General features: G+C 50.0%; 4 non-coding genes across 4 annotated transcripts; 1 reads left to right on the top strand and 3 right to left on the bottom strand.

Moving 5' to 3' along the window:
* The first annotated feature begins 2,499 nt into the window (after nt 1-2,499).
* On the top strand, nt 2,500-2,572 carry TRNAI-AAU. Its single transcript has one exon. It is a non-coding gene; the product is annotated as a tRNA-Ile (tRNA).
* A 1,822-nt stretch (nt 2,573-4,394) lies between these two features.
* On the bottom strand, nt 4,395-4,466 carry TRNAG-UCC. Its single transcript has one exon. It is a non-coding gene; the product is annotated as a tRNA-Gly (tRNA).
* A 10,484-nt stretch (nt 4,467-14,950) lies between these two features.
* Nucleotides 14,951-15,024, bottom strand: TRNAT-UGU. The gene has a single exon. It is a non-coding gene; the product is annotated as a tRNA-Thr (tRNA).
* A 1,768-nt stretch (nt 15,025-16,792) lies between these two features.
* Nucleotides 16,793-16,874, bottom strand: TRNAS-GCU. The gene has a single exon. It is a non-coding gene; the product is annotated as a tRNA-Ser (tRNA).
* Nucleotides 16,875-25,544: the final 8,670 nt, after the last annotated feature.

The following is a 25,544-nucleotide window of genomic DNA, read 5'->3' as shown; positions in this document are numbered from 1 at the left end:
TACCCCACTGGGTGCAGCACTGGGTATGGAATGGCCGATGGTGGCAGAAGGGGGAGGAGATTAGGAAGCCCCCCTCCCCCAGTGTTCTTCTATTCACACCTTACATCCTACAGGATTTTCAGTGAGTGGCTAGGTGGAAGGTGCTTCCAGGATGGCTTCATCCGCAACAGTGGACACCCTCACAGCAGTGGCAGCCACAGCAGCGAGGCCCGCCCCCCTTCGGCTCAGTCTGAACAGAGGTCAATGTACCACTGGGTGAGACAGGCTAATTTTAGGGAGCTTCCTCTGAAGGTGAGCAACTGTCCCCAGAACTTACTGACAGGAGTTTTAAAGTATTTGCAAATGTGCACGGCCGGCATGTGCAGAGCAAAGGCTGCCCAGGGGCACTGTGTCAGGCTCTGGCACCGCTTGAGACAATGGACCATCTTCAGCCACCAGGCGACCCAGGATCTAAGGCAGGAATGGGATGAGGAAGCAAGTCAAGCTGAGCAAGGCAGGCAAAAAATTCATCTCACCTTCATGGGCGCTCGCAATGATGCCCTTTTTGTGTGCCAGGGCTGACAAAAACCTCCCAGACAGAGAAGCAGCAGGCCAAAAAAGCCCTCTACACCAACATTCCACACAAAGATGGATTACAAGCCATCAGGAACAGTATCCCCGATAATGTCATGGCAAACCTGGTGGCTGAACTTTGTGACTTTGTCCTCACTCATAACAGATTTGGGGACAATGTATACCTTCAAGTCAGCAGCACTGCTATGGGTACCCGCATGGCCCCACAGTATGCCAACATTTTTATGGCTGACTTAGAACAATGCTTCCTCAGCTCTCATCCCCTAATGCCCCTACTCTACTTGCGCTACACTGATGACATCTTCATCATCTGGACCCACAGAAAAGAAAACCCTTGAGGAATTCCACCATGATTTCAACAATTTCCATCCCACCATCAACCTCAGCCTGGACCAGTCCACACAAGAAAACCACTTCCTAGACACTACAGTGCTAATAAGCGATGGTCACATAAACACCACCCTATACCATAAACCTACCGACCATTATACTTACCTACATGCCTCTAGCTTTCACCAGAGCACACCACACAATCCATTGTCTACAGCCAAGCTCTAAGATACAACTGCATTTGCTCCAACCCCTCAAACAGAGACAAACACCTACAAGATCTCTATCAGCTGTTCTTACAACTACAATACCCACCTGCTGAAGTGAAAAAACAGATTGTCAGAGCCAGAAGAGTACCCAGAAATCACCTACTACAGGACAGGCCCAACAAAGAAAGTAACAGAACCCCACTAGCCATCACCTTCAGCCCCCAACTGAAACCTCTCCAGTGCATCATCAAGGATCTACAACCTATCCCTCACTCTCACAGATCTTGGGAGATAGACCAGTCCTTACTTACAGACAGCCCCCCAACCTGAAGCAAATACTTACCAGCAACCACACAACAAAAAACACTAACCCAGGAACCTATCCTTGCAACAAAGCCCGTTGCCAACTCTGTCCACATATCTATTCAGGGGACACCATCATAGGACCTAATTACATCAGCCACACTATCAGAGGCTTGTTCACCTGCACATCTACCAATGTGATATATGCTATTATGTGCCAGTAATGCCCTTCTGCCATGTACATTGGCCAAACCAGACAGTCTCTACGTAAAAGAATAAATGGACATAAATCACATGTAAAGAATTATAACATTCAAAAACCAGTGGGAGAACACTTCAGTTTCTCTGGTCACTCATTTACAGACCTAAAAGTCGCAATATTACAACAAATAATCTTCAAAACCAGACTCCCACGAGAGACTGCTGAAGTGGAATTAATTTGCAAAGTGGACACCATTAAATTAGGCTTGAATAAAGACTGGGAGTGGATGGGTCATTACACAAAGTCAAACTATTTCCCCATGTTTATTTGTCCCCCTACTGTTACTCACACCTTCCTGTCAACTGTTGGAAATGGGCCATCCCAATAATCACTACAAAAGGTTATTTTCTCCTGCTGATAATAGCTCACCTTAACTGCTCACTCTTGTTATAGTGTGTATGGCAACACCCATTTTTTCATGTTCTCTGTGTATATATCTTCCTGCTGCATTTTCCACTGCATGCATCCGATGAAGTGGGTTTTAGCCCACAAAAGCTTATGCTCAAATACATTTGTAAGTCTCTAAGGTGCCACAAGTACTCCTCTTTCTTTTTGCAGATAAATGAATGGAGGTTAAGTCCATGAATGGCTATTAGCCAGGCTGGGTAAGGAATGGTGTCCCTAGTCTCTGTTTGTCAGAGGGTGGAGATGGATGGCAGGAGAGAGATCATTTGGTCATTACCTGTTAGGTTCAGTCCCTCTGGGGCACCTGGCATTGGCAACTGTTGGCAGATAGGATGCGGGGTTGGATGGACATTTGGTCTGACCCAGTGTGGCCATTCTTATGTTCTTATGAAGGGAGGGGCAGGTGCCTATGACAGAGTTTCTGTAGTGTAGTGGTTATCACGTTTGCCTAATATGCAAAAGGTCCCTAGTTTGAAACCAGGCAGAAACATGCTGGTTTGATTTTCCCAGCTCCTGCTGTTGTAGGAGCAGCAGTGATTTCTATGCTCAAAAGGTCTGCTATACTTCCCCTGCTCCCACTTTTGTCTCCTCTCCCTCTCTGAATGCCTGTGAAGTGGCTTTCGCCTCCCGCTCCCTCCTGGAATGCTGGTGGGATGAATGGGCTGGTTGAAGAGCAGAAGAGCTCCCAGGTAGACAAGGCGTCTGGGACGCTAATTAGGCAGCACTCACACACCCAGAGCATGGACACTGCCCAAGGTGGAGTGTGACCAACCAGATGCAGCTAAGTCATCTCTAGTCGCAGGCCATGAGCTGCAGGCCCTTAAAAGGGGAAGGGGCCATGTGCTCAGGAGAGCACTCACAAGCTTGTACCTCCAGTGAATGCCCTTTACCCAGACCGCCTGGCCAGTGGTTCTCTGCGTTGTATTTCATTGTGCCTCAGGAAGATTTACCTTCATCACACCATCCATAGCTGCGCTGTGGGACACTTACCTTGCCGAATCCTGACATCTCCAGTGCTGTGCCTGTCCTAGGAGCATGAGTATGCAAGTGTGAGTGTGACACCCCCACCTTCTTCTTTTGAGCTTAGCTATTATTATAACAAACGTGCTGCTTTCTGGCAAACTCTGGTGGGTCATTAGTCCTCCCTACGCTGACTAGCTGGCCCAATTTTGGGTAACACCTGCGATAATCCCAACCCCTGCAGGACAGAGGTTGGTGAAATGAGCTGAGAAAAAGCCTTGGCATCAGCAGGGGAAAGCTAGAGGACCTTGGCCAGTCACCTTTTGAAGCCTTGTGGCGTGGCTTCCTCTGCCCTTGGAGGTTGGCCTATGGCGGCCGGCTCTTCCTGCTGCCTCCTCTGTGTGACTTGCCAATGGAGGGAGTGAGGCAGGAATGGGGAAAAAGAGGAAAGTCGAGCTGAGGAAGGCAGATCAGAAGCTAAGCGCCTCAGTGCGGCTAAGTGGGGTTAGTAGAGCACCACCATTCGTTCTGCAAAGCCTGGGGAGGTGCGGTTGGCTGCTGGGAGGTAGAATCCTGTGCCTACTTCTTCGCTTCCCAGGGATGGCTACTTGCAGCCCAGGAGAAGGATGGTTCTGGGTGAAAGGAAGACAAGCAAAGCTCTGGGAGGAAATTTGGGAGCAGGGTGCTGGCTCTGCACTGGGGGAGGGGGTTGGGGTGCAGGAGGGGTGGCGCTTACCCCGGGCACTGCAGCTCCCAAAGTGACCGGTACACACAACCCTGCGGCTGCAGCTCCTAGGTGGGCCGTGCCAGGGGGTCTCTGTGTGCCGCTGCCTACAGATGCCGCCCCCAGAGCTCCCATTGGCTGCAGTTCCTGGCCAATGGGGACTGCGGAGTTGGTACTTGGGGCAGAGGCAGCGCATGGAGACACTCCCCCCGCCCCAGGGGATGCTGGGACATGCCAGCCACTTCTGGGAGCGGCACGGAGGGACGGAGGTAGAGTGGGCAGGGAGCCACCTCAGTGCTGCTGGCACATCTCTGCACACCCATTGGGGGAGGGGAGCAGAGGGCCTCCATGTGCTGCCTGGGGTAGGGGCAGTGCACAGAGCTGCCTCCCCTCCCGGGTCTATTACAGGAGTGGGTGGGTGGGGTCTTTTGGCCTGCAAGGTGCAGCAGGTCGGACTAGATGATCACATTGGTCCCTTCTGACCTTAAAGGCTCTGAGTCTAAAAGGGAGAGGGAAGTAAAGGAAATTTTTTAAAAAAATAAACCAAACATTTTAATGCCAGGATAACTCCAACAACTCATTGTATAGTCCTGCCCCTTTCTTCCTCCATGAGAAAACATCACATCTTTGCATTGGCTGGGAATTGAACCCAGGTCAACTGCTGGGAAGGCAGCTATGCTCACCACTATACCACCAATGCATCTGGTGAAAGTATGGCTTATACTTGCCCAATGAGGCTAGAGCAGCATTGAGGAGATTTTCTGCCTGTTAAAATGTACTGGATTCTCATCACTAAAAAAAACACCTCCGTCTTCATTTGGGTTTGAACATTCAACCTTTCAATTAGCCACCAAAGTTGTTAATCACAGGGTATGTCTACACTACGGGATTATTCTGACTTTACAGAAACCAGTTTTTGGAAACAGATTGTATAAATTTGAGTGCATGCAGCCACACTAAGCACATTAATTCGACAGTGTGCGTCCATGTACTGAGGAAAGTGTCGATTTCCGGAGCGTTGCACTGTGGGTAGCTATCCCATATCTATCCCGTAGTTCCCGCAGTCTCCCCCACCCATTGGAATTCTGGGTTGAGATCCCAATGCCTGATGGGGCAAAAACAGTGTCGCGGGTGATTCTGGGTAAATGTCGTCACTCAATCCTCCCTCCGTGAAAGCAACTGCAGACAATCATTTCGCGCCCTTTTCCCTGGATTGCCCGGGCAGACGCAATAGCATGGCAACCATGGAGCCCGTTCAGCCTTTTTTCACTGTCACCATATGTCTACTGGATGGTGCTGACAGACACAGTACTGCAGCGCTAAACAGCAGCATCCCCTTGCCTTTTGCAAGTTAGCAAAGATGGTTACTAGCCATAGAATCATAGAATCATAGAATTCAAGATCAGAAGGGACCATTATGATCATCTAGTCTGACCTCCTGCAAGATGCAGGCCACATAAGCCGATCCACCCACTCCTTTAGCAAGCGACCCCTGCCCCATGCTTTGGAGGAAGGCGAAAAACCTCCAGGGCCACTGCCAATCTTCCCTGGAGGAAAATTCCTTCCCGACCCCAAATATGGCGGTCAGCTGAACCCCGAGCATGCGGGCAAGACTCTCCAGCCATACCCTCTGGAAAAAGTTTATATCATATCATTGACCCATTGTACAATTTACCAGTGTGGCACTTAATTGACCTATTGACTAAGCCCGTTATCCTATCATACCATCTCCTCCATAAACTTATCTAGCTTAATCTTAAAGTCATGGAGGTCCTTCGCCCCCACTGTTTCCCTCGGTAGGCTGTTCCAGTATTGCACTCCCCTGATGGTTAGAAACCTTCGTCTAATTTCAAGCCTGAATTTCCTGACTGACAACTTATATCCGTTTGTCCTCGTGTCCACATTAGCACTGAGCTGAAATAATTCCTCTCCTTCCCTGGCATTTATCCCTCTGATATATTTAAAGAGTGCAATCATATCTCCTCTTATCCTTCTTTTGGTTAAGGAAAACAAACCGAGCTCCTCAAGTCTCCTTTCATACGACAGACCTTCCATTCCTCGGATCATTCTAGTGGCCCTTCTTTGTACCCGTTCCAGTTTGAATTCATCCTTCTTAAACATGGGAGACCAAAACTGCACACAATACTCCAAATGAGGTCTCACCAACGCCTTATATAACGGGACTAGCACCTCCTTGTCCCTACTAGAAATACCTCGCCTAATGCATCCCAAGCCCACATTAGCTTTTTTAACGGCTACATCACATTGCCTACTCATAGTCATCCTACGATCAACCAGGACTCCTAGGTCCTTCTCCTCCTCTGTTACTTCCAACTGGTGCGTCCCTAGCTTATAACTAAAATTCTTGTTAGTCATCCCTAAATGCATTACCTTACACTTCTCACTATTGAATTTCATCCTGTTACTAATACTCCAGTTAACCAGGTCATCCAAATCTCCCTGGAGGATATCCCGATCCTTTTCCGAATTGGCAATACCTCCCAACTTGGTGTCATCCGCAAACTGTATCAGCCCACTCCTACTCTTGGTTCCCAGGTCAGCAATAAATAGATTGAATAAAATCGGACCCAAAACCGAACCTTGAGGAACTCCACTGGTAACCCCCCTCCAACCTGACAGTTCCCCCTACAATACTACCCTCTGCAGTCTCCCCTTTAACCAGCTCCTTATCCACCTCTGGATTTTCATTTAGATCCCCATCTTTTCCAATTTAACCAGTAATTCTTCATGCGGTACCGTATCAAACGCCTTACTGAAATCCAGATATATTAGATCCACCGCATTTCCCTTGTCTAAAAAATCTGTTATTTTCTCAAAGAAGGAGATCAGGTTGGTTTGGCACGATCTACCTTTCGCAAATCCATGCTGTAATTTATCCCAGTTGCCATCGGCCTCAAGGTCCGTAACCACTCTCTCTTTTAAGATTTTTTCCATGACTTTGCATACTACAGATGTTAAACCAGGGGTCTCAAACATGCGGCCCGCGGGCCGCATGCGGCCCGCAGAGCTCTTCCCTGCGGCCCGCGGAGCTCCCCAGGGGAGCTCTGCAGGGGCCCCCAAGAGAAAAGCGGAGGCTCCCGCCTCCGCCCCTCTCCTGGAGCCTTGGCGCATAGAGCGCCGAGTCTCCGTCCGAGCGCCTGAGCCCCGCCCCGATCCGAGCCGCGTGGGGAGGGGGCGGGGCTGGGAGCTCTGGGCTGAGCGCTGCGCTCGGCGTGAAGCTCACAGCCCCGCCCCCTCACCACGCGGCTCTGAGCGGGACGGAGCTCAGGCCTCGCCGGAGACGTGCTCGGGTAAGGGGGGGGGGAAAGCGGGACCCGCCGGGCCCGGGCCCGGGCCGTGGTGGGGGGGAAGGGAAGCGAGACCCGCTGGGCCGGGCCGGGGGGTGGGGGAGGGAAGCGTGACCCGCCGGGGCCGGGCCGGGGGAAGGGAAGCGGGACCCGCCGGGGCCGGGCCGGGGGAAGGGAAGCGAGACCCACCGGGGCTGGGCCGGGCCAGGGGGCATGGGCGGCAGGTTATATACTTGTGTGGGGCCCGGGCCCCAGCAATATTCAGGGCTGGGCGCCCTGCTCCAGCAATAGTTGGAGCTGGGTCTCTTCCCGCCCCCCCCGCCCGGTCCTGCCTGGATCGGCCCCAGCCACCGCAGGTCTCCCCCCGCCGCCGCGACCCTGCCTGGAGCAAGTCCCAGCCCCCGCCTGCCACCCCCCCTCCGCGTGTCCCCCCCCCTCCGCCGCGTTGTGTTGCGTCCCTGCCTGACAGAACGCAGCGCGCCTCTCCCCTGCCTGCTGCCCGGAGGGCTCCCAGCAGATTTGCTGTCTGCTGCCGCAGGGTCCTAGTGTCTGCCCTCCGCCAGTACTGGCAAGGCAGGCTGCCCTTACCCTGAGCCTCTCCAACCCCAAACCCTCAGCCCCAGCCAGAGCCCTCATTCCCCCCGCACCCTAATCCTCAGCCCCAGCCCTGAGCACCCCCACATCATGAACCCCTCATCCCCCTGCACCCTAATCCTCAGCCCCAGCCAGAGCCCTCATCCCCCCACACCCTAATCCTCTGCCCCAGCCCTGAGCGCCCCCACATCATGAACCCCTCATCCCCCCACACCCTAATCCTCTGCCCCAGCCCTGAGCGCCCCCACATCATGAACCCCTCATCCACAGCCCTCACCCCACACTCCAAACCTCTGCCCTAGCCCTGAGCCCCCTCCTGCATCATGAACCCCTCATCCACAGCCCTCACCCCACAGCCCAACCCTCTTCCCTAGCCCTGAGCCCCCTCGCATCATGAACCCCTCATCCACAGCCCTCACCCCACAGCCCAACCCTCTTCCCTAGCCCTGAGCCCCCTCGCATCATGAACCCCTCATCCACAGCCCTCACCCCACAGCCCAACCCTCTTCCCTAGCCCTGAGCCCCCTCCTGCATCATGTACCCCTCACCCTCAGCCCCACAGCCCTCACCCCTGCACTCCCTCCTATCCCCAAACTCCGTCCCAAAGCCTGCACCCCCACCCTCTGCCGCAGCCTGGAGCCTGCATCGAGCACAGAGCCTGCATCCAGACCCCCTCCCCCACCCAAACTCCCTCCCAGAGCCTTAGGCAGTAAATCTAAGTGCGTGTTTTGTCCTTTGAGTGAGGTGCATTACTGAGTGTATATATTTATTAAAACTGTGCACACTTAGGGGAGGAGGTGGAGAAGAGACAGGGCAGGGGCGGGGCCAGGGGCAGCAAGGGGGCGTGTCAGTGATGCGGCCCTCGGGCCAATGCACTAGTCCTCATGCGGCCCTCGGGGTCATTTGAGTTTGAGACCCCTGTGTTAAACTAACAGGCCTGTAGTTACCCGGGTCACTTTTTTTCCCCTTCTTGAATATAGGAACTACATTAGCTAATCTCCAGTCAAACGGTACAATCCCCGAATTTAGAGATTTATTAAAAATTATCGCTAACGGGCTAGCAATATCACTCGCCAATTCCCTTAATATTCTAGGATGAAGATTATCCGGGCCCCCCGATTTACTTCCGTTAAGCTGTTCAAGTTTGGCTTCTACCTCGGATACCGTAATGTCTACCCCCATATCTTCATTCCCATCGGTCCCTCTATCACTATTCCCTAGCCCTTCATTAGCCTCATTAAAGACCGAGGCAAAATATTCGTTCAGATATTGTGCCATTCCAAGATTATCCCTAATCTCCACTCCGTTTAAAGTTTTAAGCGGTCCCACTTCTTACTTTTTGGTTTTCTTCCTATTTATATGGCTAAAAAACCGTTTGCTATTAGTTTTAATCCCCTTCGCTAGGTCCATCTCCACCCGTCGCTTTGCCTTTCTCACTGCTTCCCTACACCCTCTGACCTCAATAAGGTAGGTTTCTTTGCTGATCCCTCCCATTTTCCACTCCTGGTACGCTTTCTGTTTTTTCTTAATGACCCCTCTAAGACGCTTGCTCATCCAGCTCGGTCTAAAACTGCTACCTACGAGCCGTTTTCCCCTTCTCGGGATACATGCCTCTGACAACTCCTGCAACTTCAACCTGAAGTAACCCCAGGCATCATCTGCCTTTAGATCCCTAAATATGTTAGTCCAGTCCACTTCCCTAACTAGTCGCCTTAATTTAGTAAAGTTAGCCCTTTTGAAATCGTAAACCCTAGTCTCAGATGCAGTATTGATTATCCTCCCATTTATTTTGAAACGAATTAGCTCATGATCACTCGAGCCAAGGTTGTCCCCCTACAACAATTTCCTCAACAAGGTCCTCGTTATTCACCAAAATCAAATCTAAAATGGCATCCCCCCTCGTCGGTTCAGCAACCACTTGATGAAGGAATTCATTAGCTATCACGTCTAGGAAAAGCTGAGCCCTATTATTATTACTAGCATTTGTTTCCCAATCTATATCCGGGAAGTTAAAGTCCCCCATGATCAAGCAGTTCCTTTTAGTATTTACCTCCTTAAAAACATTAAAGAGCTCTCTATCCGTCTCCAAGCTAGATCCCGGCGGTCTATAGCACACCCCAATCACTATCCCGGGTGAGGCTCTGGTAGTTTTCTTCCCCAATGTGACCATTGCCCAGACAGACTCCGTATTATCCATTGCATTGCTAGTTATTTCATTACATTTCACCTCATTATTGATATACAATGCTACTCCCCCACCTTTACCTTTGCCTCGGTCTTTCCTAAACAGCACATACCCTTCCATACCTGTACTCCAGTCATGGCTACCGTTCCACCATGTTTCGGTTATTCCTACGATATCTGGTTTCAATTCTCGGACCAGGAGCTCCAGTTCCTCCATTTTGTTACCTAAGCTTCTTGCATTGGTGAACAAACATCCTAATCTTTCCTGTTGGGCTCCTCTCACTCTTTTCCCCCAACTCGGTAGGGACACAGTACTTCCAGTATGACTTGTAGATCTAGTATCCGTCCCCCCGCTCTTCCTTACACCTAACTGTCCCCCTCTGGCTATATCTGTTGTTATCCTGTTGTTCTCACTCCCAATGTATAAATTTGGCGTGGAGAGCACCAGGAGCTCTCCCAACCGTCTCCTCCCAGTGTCTAGTTTAAAGCTCTTTTAATCAGATGGGCCAGCCTCCCGCCTAGAATTCTACTTCCTTCCCTACTCAGGTGGAGCCCATCCCTTGAGAACAGTTGTCTGTCCCCAAAAGCCTCCCAGTGCCCATACATCCCAAAGCCCTCCTTGTAACACCACTCCCTCAGCCAACTATTAATCGTCACGATCCTGTCACCCCTTTGGCGCCCTTCCCTAGGGACAGGTAGGATCCCACTGAAGATCACCTGAGCCTCAATTTCCTTGAGCGTCTTACCCAACCTGGCATAGTCTCCCTTGATCCTTTCTAGCGAGAATCTAGCAGTGTCATTCGTTCCCACATGAAGGATGACCAAAGGGTTCTTACCTGCTCCTCTTAGGATCCTTTTCAACCTCAGGTCCACAGCCCGTATTTTAGCGCCCGGTAGACAGCACACTCTTCTGTTCTCCGGATCGGCCCTGGTCACAGGCCTGTCCAACCTTCTCAGTATGGAATCCCCAATCACGTAGACCTGCCTTCGCCTGGGGACAGTGCGGTCCTCTAACCTATCCCCCGTTCCCCCTGGTTGCAAGTTCCTTCCATTCCTATCATCCCTTGTGGTTCCCGTTAAGCCATCCTGTATCCTCCCTGGGCCCAAACTTGGTGCTACCTCCATAGACTCCTCCCCTTTTTCTATGGGACTGGCCGCTCGTCTCTTTTTCCTTGGCCTCCCACCATCAGCTACCATCTGCTTTACCCCTTCCTCATTCTCCAGACCTTCAAACCTGTTTCTTAGCTCAATTTCCCCCTCACTGGCTCTCCTTTTCCTTGGCCTGCTTCTCACAGTCACATGCCTCCACCGCCCATCTTCCTCATCTGGTGGTCCCCCCTCATTGGCCTCAGCCCCTGCTCCCCCCTGTGCCCCTGGGCGTTCCCCTTCGGTTACTGCTTGCCATTGCTCCATCAGCTGCTCGAACCCCCTTCTATTCTCTATCAGAGTTTCTACCTGCAGCTCTAGGCCCTGGATCTGTCTGCCGTCCTGTCTGCTGCTTTGCAAGTTGACAATGACAGTTGCCAGTTATATTGTACCGTCTGCTGCTGTCATGGGTGCTCCTGGCTTGCCTTGGTAAGGTTGGCTGGGGGCGCGTGGACAAAAATGGGAATGAGTCCCCAGGTCATTCCCTTCTTTACGTTTTGTCTAAAGGGAGAGTCAGTCCTGCAGTCCTGTCTAGACTATCAGGCAAGCCTACAAAAGAACCAGAGAAGCAAATGGCCGCTCCGGGTCAGAGCCCCAGATACCCTGCAGAAATGCTGAGCTGCATGCCATTCTAGGGGGTGCCCCTGCAACAACGCCACCCAGTCCTTCCATTCTCCCCCACCTCTCCTGGGCTACTGTGGCAGTTATCCCCCTATTTGAGCAATGAAGTAATAAAGAATGCATGAGTTTGAAACAACACTGACTTTATTGCCTCTGCAAGTAGAGATCAAAGGGGGAGGGGAAGGCAGCCTTCAGCTGCTGTGATATTCCAGGCAAGACTGAATCTCCATTAGACAAAGCTTAAAGAAGAGAATGACCTGGGAGTCATTCCCATTTTTGCCCAGGTGCCCCCCACCGAGGCCAGCCAGGAGCACTCACAGGACGACGATGACAAATACCAGTCTTACTGTACCATCTGCCGTCAGGAAGGGAAGGGGATGCTGCTGTGTAGCGCTGCAGCACCGCATCTGACAGCAGCATCCAGTAGACATACGGTGACATTGAAAAAAGGCGAGAAATTATTTTTTTTCCCTTTGCTTTCACGGGGCGGGGAGGGTCGGGGGGATGACATATACCCTGAACCACCCGCAACAATGTTTTTGACCCTTCAGGCTTTGGGAACTCAGCCAAGAATTCAAATGGTTTTTGGAGAGTGCAGGAACTGTGGGATAGCTACAGTTGTCAGTCGCCCCTCCCTCCGTGAGTGTCCAGTTAATTCTTTGGCTTTCTGGTACGCTTGTCTCAGCTCCCTAAGTTTCAGCACTGTGTTGAGTCCCTGCTGTGGCCTCTGTCCATCATAGCCTTCGAGATTTTTTCAAATGTTTAGGCATTTTGTCTATTGGAACAGAGTTCTGATAGAACAGATTCATCTCCCCATACAGAGATCAGCTTCAGTATCTCCCATACGGTCCATGTTGGAGCTCTTTTTTGATTCTGTGCTGATCGGCGCTCCACACTGGGCAAACAGGAAATTAAATTCAAAAGTTCATGGGGCTTTTCCTGTCAACCTGGCCAGTGCATCCGAGTTCAGATTGCTTTCCAGAGCGGTCACAATGGTGCACTGTGGGATGGCGCCTGGAGGCCAATACCATTGAATTGCGGCCACACTAACCCTAATCCGACATGGCAATACCGATTTCAGCGCTACTCCCCTCGTCGGGGAGGAGTACAGATACCGGTATTAAGAGCCCTTTATATCGATATAAAGGGCTTCGTTGTGTGGACGGGTGCAGGGTTAATGCGATTTAACGCTGCTAAATTCAATATAAACTCGTAGTGTTGACCTGGCCAGAGAGATCAGCAGGTTTCCCCTCTTGTTTCCCACTCTTGTTTTCTTGACTAGTTTCTCCTCTGCACCAGCTTGCCATTTTGCTTTATGAGCCTGGCTCTCTCAGTTGGCAAAGCATCAGACTTTTAATCTGAGGGTCCAGGGTTCAAGTCCCTGGTCAGGTGATAAACTATTCACTAAGATCTTAAACTGTGTTTCTCACATCCTCTTTGATGTTACTTTTTCTCTGCAGGATTTTCCCTTTCCTCAGAAGGGCCTTTTTGTGTGGGGTTTGAAGGGGCAACTTCCTGACAGCCCCTCTGTCTTGCAGCCTGGAGGAATAAAGGCCTCTGGGCATAGAGCATGTTCCTTCCCTGCACAGACACACACAGACAAAGCAACAGAATATCCCTAAGGAATTACAATAACCTGCTGCCTTCCCCTTTCCTTCTGGATCCCCAAATGAAGATGCTCTTCAGCCTAAACCCATGTCCCCTCTTTTCCCAGTGCCCCTCAGTCCCAACCCTCAGTCCCTCCTATGCTCAGTGCTCCTCACTCCCAACCAGAGCCTGCTCCTCTTCACCCTTCTCCTCTGTCCCAACCCACAGCCCTCTCCTATTCCCAGAGCCCCTCAATCCCAACCCACAGCTCCCTCCTTCCCTCCAGCAGCAGGTGCTTCAGACCCCTACAGGAAGATTTTCTTGCAAGGTTTCATGTATGAGTCTGCATGTGGATTTTACAGTATGTTGGAAATAGGTTGGGTTGCTTGCTGAAATGATCACTTTTGGCTGGTGTTGGAATCCCAGTCTCCATGTTATAGGGGCAGGAGAAATAAAGGGTTGTTATCCTTGTTGTGTGAATCGAGGGCAGCACAACTGTGCTTGGCAGACCCCGATAGAGGGACTCACCCTCAATTCAATAGCACTTGCTAGGCAGGGGACATACGGTGCCTTCTTATTTTCCCCCATTTCCACCCAGGATGGCAGGTGAACTCTACAGAGGCACCTCTGGGCTTGCACTGACTAAGGACAACAGCTGTGAGTGGGGTGCAGACAGGGGATGGCTCATGTTAAAGGACTTTTGGTTGCTGGACTTATGAACCGTAGGGAGAAGGACACTGCCCAGCTTATCTGGGGGGTGGGTCTTTCTCTTGTGGTTTATGTTTATGTGTTGGGGCTGCTGACATGACTTCTACTAACCCTGGGCTTACATTGCAGTGTAGACATATCCTGAGACGGCATCTATACTGTGACAAAATCCCGCTGGCCTGGATGGTCTGATTTGGGCTCCTGGGGTTCAGGTTGTGGAGCTAAAAACTACAGCATAGACATCTGGGCTCAGACTGGAGCCCAGGCTCAGAGACCCTCACCCCTCGTGGGGTCTCGGAGGCTGGGCTGAAGCCCAAGTGTCTACGCTGTAATTTTATAACCCTGCAGCACAAGCCTCTCAAGCCTGAATCAACTGACCCAGGGTTTGAGAATAGTGACTTGGGTGTGTTAATGGCAGTGTAGACATAATGCTAGGCGATGTCCACACTGCAATGAAACACCCAGCGCTGTCCCGTGCCAGTGCAGGCTCCCAGGCTAGGGCCGTGGGGTGGTAAATTTGCAGCATAGACATCTCGGCTCAGGCTCAATACCGGGCTCTGGGAGCCCTCAAGGTTGGGAGGGAGTTTAGCAAGCGAAAAAGGTAAAATGGCAGTGGAGTATTAGCCTGGACTCAATGGCATTACTCCATTGGTCTGTCTGCTTTGGGGCAGGGACAATAACACGTCCTGCTGCTTTCGTTATTTCAAAGGGCAGTTTAGGATTTTCATTCTCACACACGGTGCACAAAGCAGGACTCAACCCTCGGTGTAAACTAAACAAGCTGCCCACAGGTTCTGGCAGCCACAATGAGCCATTCAGCATGAGAGCCCAGACCTGCCCCTGTCCCAGAGGGAGCAGGATCATCTGTGACAGGCTGGAACACTGGCCTATCAGCTCTTAACTCCCAAACTTTCAGTAAGTCTGTTATCAGTGCCTGTGAGTATAATTTAAACAACTATACTGGGCTGGACCAAAGAGCTCTGTGTTTTGTCCTCCTGCAGTAGCCAATACCAGGTTGTCCAAGAGTTAATCAACAAGGCACCACTGGGAACTGAACCCAGGATCTCCTGTTTACAAGACAGGTGCTTTAGCCAGCTAAGCCATGGTGCCTGCCTGTGGAAGCAACACAGCGTCTGCCCACACCTGACTCGCTGCCATCCCCACTGGGGCCTGAAAAGCTTTGCTTGTGTTTGGATTTTGCAAAGCAGAGGAGCAGGTGAGGTTTTCCTTGCAAGCTGTGTGTGTGTTTGTGTGTGTGAATCTTTGGCCAGGTCTGCACTACAAGGTTACTTCAGCATCATTATATTGCTCAGATGTGTGAAAAACACACAATGCTACCTCGGTCAGCAGTTTTTGGCTGGTGCACACACTGCAATGCCACGTCTGGCGACAAAATTGCCCTGTTTTGGTGACAAAATAAAACCACCTCGACGAGAGACCTAGAGCTTTGTGCAGCAAACTTAAAGTGACAAATTGTCAGTGTAAATGCTGCTGGTCATTATATCACCATAACTGGCCTCCACCAGTATCCCACCACATCTGCCGTGAACTCGCCTGCCCTGCATTCTTGCTACAGAGGCTGGGCCCCTCCCCTTTCATAGCTCCAGAAAGTTCTGACAGCTGAGCCACTATCTATACCGGGATTAGCTTGATAGAACTGCATTGCCAGCCTAAGTCATGTAATTACACCAACCTAACTTTATAGTGTAGACCTGTCCAAAGAATCACACACACACCTTGGGAGCAAAACTTCATCTGCTCCTCTGCTTTATAGAATACAAACACGAACAACACTTCTCAGGGCCCAGTGGGGATTGGCAGAGAGTCAGGTGTGGGCCATCTTTATCCCAGGAGAGATAGACTCTAAGGGTACGTCTCCATTGCAATGTAAGCCCAGGTGTGGCACGCTGTGCTCAAAGCAGCACCTGGAAGCCCCATATTCACCACTCTCATATAATGATGACATGGTTTGTACAAAGTCTGCCTGGTGAGGTGTTATTTCAAAAGTCTTGATCTGTTGAACATTAATATCGTGTTGGATTGTGTGTGTAGCATTGGTTGGGAAGTTATGAAGTTTGGTCTGTGTGTGTTACTGAGATATGTTATGAGGTTGGGAAATGCCCCACACCAGCCTTTCAGATATGACAATGGAGGCGCCAGACTCGCTGCTGGCCCACTGAAGATATCCACACTCCCAAGGACTAGCCCAGGAACCGTGTACAATGCAGACTTCTCCAAGATAGCACAGCGACAATGGACACTGCTTGACTCACATGGTAGCAAAGGAGCTTCCTAGCAAGTTAGAAGAAACTATGAAAGAGGGGAAGAGACATCATGACTTGGCCTCTCTCCCCCACAACTCAGCAGCTGGAAACACACCTGGAGGACAAAGACTGAACTGAACTGATTCAGAAATCAAAAGAGAATAATAACAATAATACTTTCAAACCAAAGTCCCCAACCAGACTAGTATTGGTTTTTCAGCAGAAAATTTTCAGTTTGGGGAATTTTGTTTTCTCAGTCAGACCTTGCCAAGGGAAGCAGGGAGAAAACGTTTAAGTTGCCTCCTTCAGAACAGCTTGGCCTGGACACTAGCTCTGGTTCACTGCTCTGGCCTTGCATGGGTTGAGGGTATTTTAATAATTTGGGCAGGTCCCAGGGTGTTTGGGGGAGATGATGAGAATGTTCCCTTTGGAGAAAAAAACTAAGAAATACAGCACTAGAGAATTTTTTTTTAAAGAAATCTGGGATTTAGATATTTTATTTAAAGCAAGGGAGTTCTGAGTTTCTGTTTGCAAGAAGCAACATTGTTTGATCTGTCACTGTACCAAAAGGCAACATGGTTGTCTACAAAGGAGGGATGATGACTAAATGCATCCGATGAGGATGGGATTTGAACCCATGTGTGCAGAGCACAATGGATTAGCAGTCCATCACCTTAACCACTCGGCCACCTCATCTGAGCTGTCAAGTAATAGACAGGAGGAGAAATCTAAGGCCAGCAGAGCTAGGGACACTAAGGAGTTTTTAAATACTAAGCGGAAGCAGGGGCTGAATGAGCTCCCCCTTCACATCTAGTGAGGAGCTGGGGGAAAGACTTCAGGAACAGACCGTGTTTGCACAGACACACCTACTCTGCCTAGCTATGCAGCATGATGGGGCCACTTCTCCAAAATGACCAGTTTTGGCTGGTGGTGGGTTACAAATCACTTTAGGATTGAGTGGAATGAAATGTTATTATCTTTCCTGCGTGAGTGAAGGGCAGCAGAACATACCTAGTCCATCCTGATGGAGGGGTAGGTGGGTGAGGAATAGCTTTTATTGGACTGCATAGAAATGATTGAGAACATCACCCTAAACCAGTGATTCCCCAAACATTTCACACTGTGCCCTCATATCCATGGCTGTGGCCCCTCGGAAGCCGCAGTCAAGAACCGAGGCTGGGAGTGGGGCTGTTGCTTGCTGGGGAGAGGGGTGCAGACAGGGGTAAGGGGGTCGAGGCTGAGCTGGGAGCCAGAGGCCCAGGCTGAGGGTGGGGTTGGGGAAGAGCTGGGACAGTGTGGGGCTGAGTGCTGCTCCCTCCATGGGGGCTGGCTCAGGCCCTGAGGTGCCCCCATGAATGTTCCTCTGTGTCCCCCTAGGAGTCATGCCCCACTTTTTGGGGACCACTGAACCCTACTCACTAATCAGCGGCTAGTGATGCCAAAGCCCAGGGAAAGGGAGAACAAGTGCGGGGCCCCCAGCACTGGAGCCATGTGAAGGGGCTACAGGAGAGGGGCAATGGCTGGTGGCCCAGGGAGTTAAGGGCAAAGGGGGCACAGGAGGGGCAGGAGTTAGGGGTGAAGGAGGTGCAAGTGTTGGGAGTGCAGGAGCTAGCGGTAAAGGGGGAGTGGGGATCGTCCAGGAGCAATGGGGAAGTGCCAAAGTACAAGTTGCCAAGGGCACCATTTTCCCTAATGCTGGTCTGAGCAAACAATTGGAAATGACCCTTCAGTTAGAACAGAACCATAGTGTAGAAAAGCCTTTTGGTTAAGTGGTGGTGGCTGAGTGCTTAGGAAAAGCAACTGGGTGTCTTTCTGTGGAGGTTTGATTCTTGCCTGCTAGGCAAGCCTGGTGTGTGGTGTCTCCACGGCTGTATTTTCAGTGTCTGATCACCCACAGTGCCACAGGGACCCAAGTCTAGACATATTCAGAGGCTCTATGCCAGGGTTTCTCAAACTTCCTTTCACCGCAACCCCCTTCTGCCAAAAAAATACTTACTACATGGCCCTGGAAAGAGGGACCAAGCCCCTCCACACTGGGCAGAGGCAGGGGAGACAAAGCCTGAGCCCTGCCCCAGTTAGGGGAGGACAAAACCAGAGTTTGAAGGATTCAGCTCTGGCTGGTGGGGCTCAGACTTTTGGCTTCAGCCCCAGGCACCAACAAGTCTAATGCCAGCCCTGGTGACCCCATTAAAACAGGGTTATGACCCACTTTGGGGTCCTGACTTAGAGCTTGAGAACCACTGCTCTATGCTGATGGGAGAGAGTTTTCCTGTGGGTGCAGTTAATCCACTTCCCCAAGAGGTGGCAGCTATGTCAGTGGGAGAAGCTGTATCGGTGGGTGTGCAAGCTGTGGTGTTTACCACATTTAAGAAGTTTAATCAAACCCCATTTTTAAAACCACCTGTGTTCTGGGAATGGCAAAGGTGCTCGATGAAGCAGGGGCTGTCCTTCAAAGTCCTGGAGATCACAATTCCACTTTACTGATGTGATGGGGGTATAGCTCAGTGGTAGAGTACTTTACTATTGATCAAGTGGTACTTGGTTCAAACCACAGTACTTTCGTTTAAAAAAAGGAAAACATTTTCATTTCCATTCTCCATTATGTTCAGGAGCTCCACTATATGTGGATGCTTAATATGAATTTAAACACTCAACATTTTGCTGTCCAAATGCATAAAACCCTAGCAAAGTTGTCCATCAGCTGAAATCAGTCCAATCCTCTAAGTGTCTAGTGTATGTTTTCACCAATTAAACAAAGGGATCATATGAATGTACATTTGCAGATCCCTCTTCTCCAGGGGCTGTGCTGTGCAGAAGAACAAGAACCACATCCAGCTGCAGTTCAGGAGTCTGATGACCAAAGAACCAACAAATGTTCTGAGGACTGGAGAAAAATGCCTTCTCGTGAGCTATTGAACGAGCTCAACCTGTTTCGCTTATCAAAAGAAGATTGAAAGGTGACTTCATTGAAGTGTTGAAGGGCCTTAATGGAGAGAAAATATTGGATATGAAAGGGCTCTTTAATCTAGCAGAGAAAGGCATAACAAGACCCAATGGCTGGAAGGTGAAAAAAGACAAATTCATATTATAACTAAGGCACAAATATTCAACAGCAAGGATGATTCACGACAGGAACAAGCTACCAAGGAAAGTGATGGATTTGCCATCTCCTGATGTCATTTAATGAAGACTAGATGCCTTTCTGGAATGTATTTGCCCCAAAAGTAGCTATTGTGTCATACAGGAGGCCTGTGATATGCAGGGGGTCAGATTAGATGCTCTAATGGTCTCTTCTGGCCATAAAGTTGACTAATTTCTGAAAAACTGAGTGTAGCATTGGGAGCAGTGTCTGATGTTTTCCTGTCTAGCCGGCTCGCTTCCTAGAACGAATGCTCCTTGAGTGGGGTGATCCACAGGGAGTAGCTCAAACCTCCAAAGTGCCTGGCCAGGGGCAGGACATTAGCACAGCAAGGGAGGGGTGCGGCAGTGACATCACAAAGACTTTTTGCAGGACCTCAGACTATTGGTCAAAGGTGGTGGGGAGGTGGTGACCTCACAGAGAGATGGTGACATCAGCCAGGCAGTACAGGGGCGAGGGGCCAGGGAATCCTCAGAGACCCCTGTGGTTTTGCTTCAGCAACTCTCCTTCTCCAGGTCTCTCTTTGAGGACTGAGAGAGTATTTGGGTTCAGGTACGTGAGTGCCAGGAGGAACCTTTTTTGAGTTTTCCCCTTCCCTTTTCCTGATTTTACTAGAAAAGAACTGTCCCTGTTTAGAAGGTAAGAGCCTCCTTGAGGTTTGAAACCTGTTCAGTGTGATCCATCTGGTGACAGTTGAATTCTACGCATGGAAAACACGAGTTTAAGGGGGTCGAATTTTATTCTACACCTGGGATTTTGTCCCTTAGAATCACTGGGGATATTAGGGTTTGTCCTTTTTGTTTCATCTTTTCCTTCATCCGTCCCTCCCTCCTTTCTCTTTGTCTCTTGCTTCTTTTGTCCTTTCTCCTGTTCCGCTCCCAACAGCAGGAGCGGTGTGTGTGTGTTTTGCGGGGGAGTGCTCGGCAGTGTTGAGATGAGTTCCTGTCTGCATCCTGTAAAACTTGCCCATACCGGTATTGCCCTGGCCTCTTCTTTTGTCATTCAGTGTTTAACGCATTCTAAGACAATATGCATTTCCTCACCTTTTGGGGGCGAAGCCAGACTTTAAGGCACCTGCTCCCCTACTTGGTGTAAACTTTGCTTGTGCCAATCAGAAACGGACACAAACAGGTTTTGGGCACCGTCCCCTATGACACTTCTATGCAGGGCCGGCTCCAGAGCCCAGCGCGCCAAGCAGGCGCGTGGGGCAGCCTTGTCGGGGCAGGGCGGCATTTGACTCCGGCGGACCTTCCGCAGTCATGCCTGTGGGAGGTCCACCGGAGCCTGGGACGAGCGGACCTGCCGCAGGCATGACTGCGGTGGGTCCCCTCTTCCCGCGGCTCCGCTTGAGCTCCCGCAGGCATGACTGTGGCAGGTGCGCTGGTCCCGCGGCTCGGAGGGAGATCCCGCAGGCATGCCTGCGGATGCTCCACCGGAGCCGCGGGACCACCACACCCGCCGCAGACACTTCTGCCCCGGCCGCGGGACCAGGGAAGGGCGGCGCAGCACGGCGCCCTGCTTGGGGCGCTGTATTTTCTAGAGCCGCCCCTGCTTCTATGATGTCATAGTTAGTACTTTAGGCCTGCCTGCCATGTGCAGGCAGGGAGAGGAGAAAGAAAAACGAATCCTGTGTACACCCGTAACCGAGCCTGGTCACCTCGACGCCTCTCTCTCAGCTCACGTGTTTCAAACAGAGCTTCTACGTTTGCCAGTCGTTATGTGTTGGTTTGTATTTGTAAGTATCAGTTATTATTAAATGCTGCACCTTTGTTTATAAATATTGTTAGTGGATATTTTAGTCATTGTGTGTTTTAAGTTTCATTAACTCTATTAGCTAATCATACGCTCCTCCCTTACCCCTTGTAATTATCCCCAATAAAACTTTAAATTGATTAATTTTAGTGTGTGTGTGTGTCTGCAGTTTGCATCGTGACCCATACTCTCCTTGCATCCCTTACCAATATCGTCTGTTGCCACGTACAGCCTGGTAAATAACAGGCCTGCATTTTCTTTCGCCCCTGCGAGTCCATGGCAATCTACAGGCAGCTCCCACTGTGGGTGGTCCACCCAAAAATGTGGGGCTGAAATAGTGCTGGGGCAGTGATCCCCACCGGTGACCTGGGCCATCCTTTGGGCTCTCTGGTGAGAACCCTCAGCCTCCCGTCCTCAGTCTCTACCCTGATTGGCTGAGCAGGGGGTTATTGACAGGGAGGAGACTCAGGTCCTTGTTCTTCTCTTTTAAGACCAAGGAAATAAGTCATAACCATCATATGTTTGACAAATTTTGCTGCTTCCTGCATTAATGGTCTCTGAGCAGTTCATGATTCTCTCTAAAATTGTAGTTCTCAAATACTTGCTGAATAATTATTTTGCATTGTTGTTGGTCTGGAGCTCATCTGAGAGCACTTTATTCAGTTCCTTCAGTGTCTGAAATTCAAGATCTGATGGTTACTTTGAAAATCAGGGCTCTTGGGTCCTATTCCCAACTCTGCCACTGACTGGCTGTGTGACCTAAGACAAGTCAATTCTCCTTTCTCAGCCTTAGCTTCTCCCTCTTTCAAGTAAGGATAATAATGATCTGCTCCTACCTACCTCACGGTGGGTGGAGGATGCAGATCCATTGGAGAGCGTCACTAGGAGTAGTGCATAATATGAGGTGTCCTATCACATTTACTCAGAGCAGATTAACACATAATAGAATAGCTGAAATAGTCTATTTCATTTGTATTCTTTTATTTTGAAATTGTGAAGAGCAGCAACTACTTAGCTCAGACTGAAGCATATTATCTAATGTTTGAGATCTAGGTGTCTCTTTGTGTGTGAGGAGACAATTTAACACACTGTGACTGTTATATCCTTGGGGCAGCCGGTGTAGGAAGCAATCACTTGTGGCCAGAGAGCAGGCAGCTAACCAAAACCTCCATTTTATTTACATAATATACAGAGCTCCTCAGCCGGTTGAAACCGGTTGAGCTAACCCATAATAATCGAACTCAGTTGCCATAGCAACAAAACCATGACAACCAAATACACAACATATTCCTCCCCCCCTAATAAGAACATCCCCTAAATAAAACACAAACTAGACTAGAGAAGGAGGGTAGACTGCCTCCATTCCCGGCTAAACCCTGGGGATTATTTTGCCCCATAACCGTGGGTTCGCCCTAGCTAAAGATCCAGCCGATGAGGAGGCCTTCTGTCTCTAGGTGGATTACGGCGAACTACTGGTGTTATTGCACCCGAAAGCACTAGGGGCTCAGGGTCCGCAGCACGAACAGGTGAGGAGGTGGTATCAGCTCGTGCTGGGCAAAGGGGTATCTCAGCCGCTGGCAGTAATGGAGGAGAACAGTCAGAAACAGGTGACTCGTGATTCGATCCCTCACCAGAAGAGGTGAAGTCAGACCCCTCAACTGCAGATGGGTCCTGAGGACTGGCATGACCTGGCAACAGCTGATCTACATGTCGCCGCCAGGTAAGATTCTCTGCAGTCCGGACTGTGTAGGAAACAGGTCCTGTTTGAGTGATGACTGTGGCCGGAACCCATTTAGCTCTGGAAGTATAATTCCGAGCCAAAACTGGCTGTCCCGGGCTAAAGGTTCGGTCTTTTGCTCTGGGTGCCCGTCTGATGACTTGATATTGCTGCTGATGTTGCACAATTTGTCGGTGTTCAGAAGGTTTCAGCAGATCAAAGCAAGTGCGCAGCTGTCGTCCCATCATTAGAAAGGCTGGAGATGCGTGGGTCGTAGCATGAGGTGTGTTTCTGTAGGAAAGTAAAAAGGTATCCAGACGCTTTTGAATGGAGTGTTGTCCCCTTGCTGAGTTCAAAGCGTTTTTCATTGTCTGCACAAATCTTTCAGCTAATCCGTTGGTGGACGGATGATATAGTGCTGACGTGATGTGGTGTATCCCATTTGCTTTCATAAAATTTTGAAACTCCTGAGAAACGAACTGCGGTCCGTTGTCGCTCACAAGTTGTTCTGGCAGACCAAAATGACTAAAGAGTCCTCGTAGTTTTTGGATAGTACTCTCTGCAGAAGTGGACTGCATTATAGAGACTTCTGGCCATTTAGAATGGGCATCTATTGCCACCAAGAACATGCTTCCTTCAAGGGGGCCAGCAAAGTCAACGTGAATACGTTGCCACGGGTTTTCAGGCCAGTCCCATGGGTGTAGGGGTGCCCACTGGGGTGCATTCCTCACACCCTGACATGACATACAAGCTTTTGCCTTCTCTTCAATAGCGCTGTCCAGTCCAGGCCACCAAAAATAGCTTCGTGCAATTTCCTTCATGCGCACTATTCCACAGTGACCGGAATGTAGCTGTTCTAACATCTGTGATCTCAGTGGTGGTGGAATAATGACACGTCTCCCCCACAACAAACAACCAGATTGGACCGATAACTCCGTCCGCTTGGACATGTAGGGAACAAGGTCTGATGAGACCGGAGAGGTTTGTCGAGATGTTCCATGCATCACCAGGTCCATAACGTGGGACAATACTTGGTCAACGCGAGTTGCCTTCTTTATCTGAGTAGCAGTGATGGGTGTATTCTCTACCTGTTCAAAGTAGGAGATTCCTTGTGGGCACTATCTTGGTGTTTAACCGGCAAAGGCAACCTTGAGAGGCCATCTGCATTGCCGTGTAGAGTGGATTTCCGATATTTGATTTCATATGTGTGTGCTGAAAGTAACAATGCCCAACGTTGCATACGACTAGCAGCTAATGGGGGAATGCCTGTGTAAGGTCCAAAAATTGATGTCAGAGGTCGGTGTCTGTGAGAAGAGTAAATTTTCGCCCAAACAGGTACTGATGAAACTTCCGAATTCCAAAAACAATTCCTAATGCCTCACGTTCGATTTGGGCGTAGTTAGTTTCTGCTTTGCTTAGAGTGCGTGAAGCAAAAGCAATAGGTCTCTCTTCACCTGAAGGCATAATATGTGACACGACTGCTCCCACTCCATAAGGGGAGGCATCGCAGGCCAATTGCAGTGGTAAGGATGGATCAAAGTGCGTTAGAACTTCAGAATTTAGCAATGCATCCTTAGCTTTGTTAAACGCAACATCACAGGCTTCAGTCCACTTCCAGGCCTTGTTCTGCCCAAGGAGCTCATGAAGTGGTTTTAGCAGTGTGGCTAACTGTGAGATGAACTTTCCATAATAGTTCAGGAGTCCTAGAAACGAGCGCAGCTGGCTTACATTTCGAGGTGGGGGAGCCTCCACAATAGCTTTAACTTTTGCAGGGGCCTTATGAAGACCTGCAGAATCAATGATGTGTCCCAAATATTCAACAGAGGGCTTGAAGAATTCACACTTGTCTTTGCGAACTCGTAGGCCATACTCTTCCAGTCTTTGTAGGGTAGCCTCTAAATTCTTTAAGTGATCCTCTTCATTTCTTCCAGTGACCAGGATATCATCCAGATAGCACTGAACTCCTGACAAGCCACACAAGATCTGGTCCATAGCCCTCTGGAACAGGGCGGGAGCAGATGTTATTCCGAAGGGTAGACGACAGTATCGATAAAGCCCCTTATGAGTCACAATAGTCAACAGCTCTTGGGACTTTTCATCGACGTGCATCTGTAAATATGCTTGACTCAGATCAATCTTACTGAACTTTTGTCCCCCAGCCAGGCCTGCGAAGAGGTCATCGATGCGGGGAAGCGGGTATTGCTCTGCACACAACACTGGGTTGACAGTGACTTTAAAATCACCGCAAATCCGGAGAGAGCCATCTTTCTTCACGATTGGAACGATAGGAGTGGCCCATGAGCTATGGGTAACTGGTATTAGGACTCCATTGGTGACCAGGCGCTCCAGGTCTGCTTCAACTTTTGGCCTGATGGCATATGGCACAGTTCGGGCTTTCAGATATTTTGGTGGACTGCCAGGTTTAATGTTCAATGTCACAGTGATTCCCTTCATACTTCCCAAATCATCTCCAAAAACAGCAGCATGTTTCCTTAGTATAGGGGTTAGACTGGTTTCTTCTTTAGTCATCCGGTGCACTTCTGCCCAGTTCAGTTGAATCTTCCCAAGCCAAGACCTACCCATTAGGGCTGGGTAGTTACCTCTCACCACAAACAGTGGCAATTTAGCCACCTGTCCATTGAGCTCCACCTTAACATCAATAGTGCCCAGCATAGGCACAGCTTCTCCCGTATACGTCTTCAGAACAGTTTTTGTTGCCTTAAGCGGAAGATGCTGTAGCTTTTCTTTATACACAGTC

This window comes from Mauremys mutica, unplaced genomic scaffold (genome assembly GCF_020497125.1).
Source record: "Mauremys mutica isolate MM-2020 ecotype Southern unplaced genomic scaffold, ASM2049712v1 Super-Scaffold_100214, whole genome shotgun sequence".
Taxonomy (NCBI): Eukaryota; Metazoa; Chordata; order Testudines; family Geoemydidae; genus Mauremys; species Mauremys mutica.
Note: the sequence above shows the minus strand (reverse complement) of the source record. Positions and strands in the feature narration are given on the sequence as shown.